The following is a 6,034-nucleotide window of genomic DNA, read 5'->3' on the forward strand; positions in this document are numbered from 1 at the left end:
GCTGCCCTTTGCTTAATTCTAGAGCTCGGGTCAGGGCCACAAGCTCCGCTGACTGAGCACTGGCTCCCTGGGGGAGATTTTGCTTCCAAAACCTGTTCAGCAGTCACCACGGTGTAACCTGCTTTACGGTTTCCATCCTGAACAAAAGAACTGCCATCTGTAAATATTTCCATGTCAGGATTGTCTAATGGGGTATCTTTTAGATCCTCCCAAGCTGCATAGTTCAAAGTTAGGAATTGAGAACAATCGTGATCAGGTGTTTCATTTTCCTTCTCAGGAAGGAAAGTGCCAGGATTTAAATTTCCACAAACTTTAAGCTTAGCTTCTGGTCCTTCTAACAACAATGACTGATACTTAAGAGGCCTACTGTCTGTCATCCAAATATTAACCTTAGAATTTAAGATTCCACTCACATCATGAGAAGTCAGTACAGTAAGGTTTCATCCATTAATTATTTTTAAAGCTTCAGGTGCTAATAAAGCCGCTGTCCCAATTACTCTTAGGCAGTGGGGCCACCCACGTGAAACTACATCTAATTCTCTGCTTAGATAAGCAATAGGTTGCTGGTGAGGCCCTCGGGGTTGTGTCAAAACTCGCAATGCCACACCTTTTCTTTCAGTGACAAATTAAATTCTGACCCTGTGGGCAAGCTCAGAGCTGGAGCTTGCAGGAGAGCAGTCTGAAGAACCTTAAAAGCCTTTTGAGTTTCTGGAGACCAAACCAGTTTGTCGGTTTGGGCCTGCTGAGTTTCAGCTATGTTTATATAAAGGCCGGGCAAGTTCCCCATAACCCGGAATCCAAATGCGACAGTAACCTGTGACTCCCAAAAATCTTCTCAATTGTCTTAAAGTCATAGGTAGGGGGTGATTTAGTATAGGTTTAATTCTCTCAGGGCCTATGGCCCTAGTCCCTTCTGATATGATTAGGCCCAGATATCTAACCGATTGTTGACAAAGCTGAGCCTTTTCTCTTGATGCCTTGTAACCACAGCCTGCCAGAAAGTTTAAGAAAACTTCTGAGGCTCGCGAACAAGCTTCCTCTGTCTCAGCACAGAGCAAAATATCATCTACATATTGTAACACCACTGCTTCAGAGCTGTTAAAGTTTTGTAAATCCCGTGACAAACTTTGTCCGAATAAGTGAGGACTGTCACGAAATCCCTGGGGCAAAACTGTCCAGGTTAACTGAGAAGCTGGCTGCGTAGGGTCTTCAAAGGCAAATAGGAATTGACTTTCTTCCGCCAAAGGCACTGAATAGAAGGCATCCTTTAAATCAATTACTGAGAAATATTTGGCCCCTTCAGGAATTTCAGACAATAGAGTATAAGGATTAGGCACCACGGGGTGTAAAGGAACTACAGCCTCATTTATTATTCGTAAATCTTGAACTAGTCTCCATTTACCATTTGATTTCTTTATACCCAAAATAGGAGTGTTGCAAGGACTGTTACAGGGAATTAATAGTCCCTGCTCCTTTAAATTTTCGATGATGGGTTTTAACCCTTCTTTAACTTCAGGTTTCAGTGGATACTGCTTCTTATGTGGAAATACGTGTGGGTCTTTGAGCTTAACAACTACAGGAATAGCATTTTGTGCTCGACCCACAGATTTTCCATCAGCCCATACTCTAGGATTTACATTTTGTTCAACTAAAGGGAGAGAAAGGGAGGGCTCCATATTCATGAAAACAGAGGCATGGACCTTGCTCAGTATATCCCTTTCCAAAAGGGGTGAGGGAGATTCTGGCACAATCAGAAACTTGTGTGAAAACAGCACAGAATCCCAGTTGCAAGATAAAGAATAACTGAAATAATACCTTTTGGCTTGTCCAGACAGTCCCATTACGGAAGTGGATCGGGAAGAAAGTGGGCCAGGGGCTTCAGTAAGCACAGAATAAGTTGCCCCAGTATCTAAAAGGAAATCGACGGATTGGCCCCCCACAACTATTAATACCCGGGGTTCCTCAGGTGTAATTAGGACGGGAGCTTGTGTGGGGACCCCCGGGCACCTTCAGTCCTGATTGTCTTGAGAGTCCGACCCCGGAGACCTACGCCTCTGGGGACAGTCTCTCTTCCAGTGTGGTCCTTTGCAGACCGGACATGGAGCCGGGGGCGGCTTAGATGCCTGAGGGCAATCCCGCTTGAGGTGCCCCTCCTTTCCACAGCAGTAGCAAGCCCATCCCTTTTCACCTGGGCCCCTCTGGGCATTTTTCTCAGGCTGTTTAAGAACGTTTTTCATAGCCATGGCGAAGGCTTCCGCCTTTTCCTTTGTCTTTTTTTGCCTTTCTTTCTTTTCCTCATATTCCCTACCATAATAGACTGTCTGAGCCAGTTGTAACAGAGTATCTAAAGACTGATTTGGTCCGTACGCCTGTTTTAATAGCTTACGGCGGATATCTGAAGCCGACTGAGTAAGAAATCTATCTTTTAAGATCACTTTTCCCTCTTCACTTTCGGGATCAATCTCAGTGAATCTGCGAAGGCCTTCTCTCAGTCTATCTAGGAATTTACCAGGAGCTTCTTTCTCTTCCTGTTCTATATCTGCCAATTTGCCATAGTTTAAAGGCTTAGAACGCGCCTAAGTCCCTCAAGAATACATCTAACAAAATGACTCTGATCCCATCTTCCTTTAGCTGTGTTGTAGTCCCAGTCTGGTTCTATAGTCGGGACTGCCTGATTCCCAGTGGGGAGGGCCGCTATCTCGTTCTCCCTCGTCCCTACTGATTCATTACCAAGCCATTCATCTCCACAAGCAACTGCTTTTCCCAAAACTCGAGTCTTTGACTCAGGAGTCAGCATTTGTCCCAAGATATACATCACATCCTTCCAAATGAGGTCATAAAGCAGTGTAACACCTTTAAAGGCTCTAATATATTTTTCTGGGTCCTCTAAATAGTCTCCCAGATCCTCCTTGATTCTTTGTATTTTTTTGATAATAGAAAGGCTTATTAACTCTCACAGACTGATTATTTCTCCCGGTGGGTGTTTCATAAATAGGCAACAACTTGTGTGGCTGTTCCTCAGTCTCTCTGGCTGCTCTGTGCATATGATCCCAGGGATATATTGGGGAAACCTGTTTTTCCTCTTCTCTTTGTCTCCTGTCCTCCATCTCATCTCTTACTTCGATGGTCTGAGTTTCTACTGAAACCAGAGTAGTCTGAGGTCGTACTGAGACAGGAGTTATTTGGACCTCCATGTGGGCAGTTTGAATCCCAGTTTGGAGTCCCCGGTACTGGGGCAAAGTAAGAGGACAGGAGGGAGCTGAAGGTTTCACACCCAAATTTATACCCTTAGGACATAAGTCTGGCATATTTCGCAGAGAGAAAAAGGGCAACACATATGCTACTTCTACCCATTTCCCTTGTTCCTTACAGAACTGGTCTAATTGTAGAACAGTATTATACTTAAGAGACCCTCCAACTGGCCACCGTTCGCCATCCTCCAATGGATACCGTGGCCATGCAGTATCACATAGGAAGACCAGGTGTGTCTTTTTTAAGCCCTGGGGATCAAATCTATCTCAGTTTTTCAGGATACAGTTCAAAGGAGTGAGGCTGGAATTGTTAGCTCCCATCTGTAAGAGAGAAAAAAAAGCGACCAGCGCCATTTTTTCTACCGGAGGCGTCCCTCCCTGCTCTAGATGGGGGTGTAGACAGACGTTACACCAAAAGCTTTTCCTTCCTGGTCGGACTTAGTCTGTCCCTTACCGACGCAGGGGCCGTATTCGTCCCTCCCGGTTCTACCACCGAGATGGGGTGGGGATGTACCAGGGGTAGACTTGATAGCATCCCTACTTGACGTCCAGCTCTTCACCCTTAACCTTGCTTGCCTCTGATGTCACCCGGGGTGAATCAGAGTAACCTTCTGGAATGCCTCCCAAGCTAAGACCATTGTGGGAAACATTTGTCACCTGAGTGCCTGTGCACGACCCTGAGTATTTCCTGACCACAATAAGACCGACGCGAACATAAAACTGAGATGTTCTTTTCAAGCATCACCACACCAGTATAACAGCCTCCTCTGATCCACTAAGAGCCGGCATTACCAAAGAAAAAAAACCCATCGTAGTCCCAATCTGAGTAACCTTTAACCTCAGAGGTGTTCTGGGAGCTAGAGCTCCATCTAGCTTCTGAACTTTCGATTCCTAGCGAGGCTAGACACTTTCTTGACTACCAATCCAAGTTTGGGACGTAAGCCACAGTACACAGTAACAGTATAGATCACAAGTCCCTTGAAAGTCTATGATCCGATAGATTAGGTTAGTACTTCTAATTCCCAAGGAGTTATGAAATGGACAAAGAGACCGAAAAGTTTGACCGAGAAATGAGAGTTCGGTCCACACGCTTTGCTCATTTCTGGTCGGTTCCCGAAGGAGACATTGGGTGCCTCTTGGCATTGGCAGGTCGGTATAACGCCCCGACAGGTTTCTGTCATAAGCCGTATGAGATCACCGTGGAACCGCAGAGCAGGGCTCCTTACTTGTTTCACGCAGGGCATGCCATTCATTCACACAAGCACACGGTAGAGTTAGTAAAGCACAGCAGAAAACGTGTTCGCTAAGAGAACAAAGAACTAAAGCTCCAAGCATCCTTACCTTGTCCTGAAGGATCCCGGACGAGCCCCCAAGATGAAAGGTTGTTGTTGAATCACGTGAATACACCGGGATTCTTGGCCCCCAGAGGAGAAGAATTCAATCCGGGGCCAGAGACGAGGCTTGATCGCTCAGAGCTTTTGTGTAATAAAGTTTTACTAAAGTATAAAGGAGATAGAGAAAGCTTCTGACATAGGCATCAGAAGGGGGTATAAAGAATTGAATGTTGAGTTTTAAGCCAGCTGTTTCACTCTCCTCTTTCACTTTCATCAAGATGCTCTTTAGTTCCTCTTCGCTTTCTGCCATAAGGGTGGTGTCATCTGCGTATACGAGGTTATTGATATTTCTCCTGGCAATCTTGATTCCAGCTTTTGCTTCATCCAGCCTGGCATTTCACATGATGTACTCTGCATATAAGTTAAATAAGCAGGGTGGCAATATATAGCCTTGATGTACTCCTTTCCCAGTTTGGAACCAGTTTGTTGTTCCATGTCCGGTTTTAACCGTTGCTTCCTGACCTGCATACAGATTTCTCAGGAGGCAGGTAAGGTAATCTGGCATTCCCATCTCTAAGAATTTTCAAGTTTGTTGTGATCTATACAGTCAAAGGGTTTGGCATAATCAATAAAGCAGAAGTAGATGTTTTTCTGGAACTCTCTTGCTTTTTCTATGATTCAACAGATGTTGGCAATTTGATCTCTGGTTCCTCTGCCTTCTCTAAATTCAGTTTGAACATCTGGAAGTTCTTGGTTCGTGTACTGTTGAAGTCTAACTTGGAGAATTTTGAGCATTCATTACTTTGCTAGCATGTGAGATGAGTGCAATTGTGGGGCAGTTTGAAAATTCTTTGGCATTACCCTTCTTTAGGATTGGAATGAAAACTGACCATTTCCAGTCCTGTGGTCACTGCTGAGTTTCCCAAATTTGCTGGCATATTGAATGCAACACTTTAACAGCATCATCTTTTAGGATTTGAAATAGCTCAACTGGAATTCCATCACCTCCACTAGCTTTGTTCATAGTGATGCTTCCTAAGGCCCACTTGACTTTGCATTCTAGGATATCTGGCTCTAGGTGAGTGATCACACCATCATGATTATCTGGGTTGTGAAGCTCTTTTTTGTACAGTTCTTCTGTGTATTCTTGCCACCTCTTCTTAATATCTTCTGCTTCTGTTAGGTCCATACCATTTCTGTCCTTTATTTTGCCCATCTTTGCATGAAATGTTCCCTTGGTGTCTCTAATTTTCTTGAAGAGATCTCTAGTCTTTGCCATTCTATTGTTTTCCTCTATTTCTTTGCATTGATCACTGAGGAAGGCTTTCTTATCTCTCCTTGCTATTCTTTGAAACTCTGCATTCAAATGGATATATCTTTCCTTTTCTCCTTTGCCTTTAGCTTCTCTTCTTTCTCAGCTATGTGTAAGGACTCCTCAGACAACCATTT

The sequence above is a fragment of the Bos grunniens genome, chromosome 19 (assembly GCF_055505025.1).
Source record: "Bos grunniens cultivar Pamir isolate PY7600 chromosome 19, Bosgru_T2T1.0, whole genome shotgun sequence".
Taxonomy (NCBI): domain Eukaryota; kingdom Metazoa; phylum Chordata; class Mammalia; order Artiodactyla; family Bovidae; genus Bos; species Bos grunniens.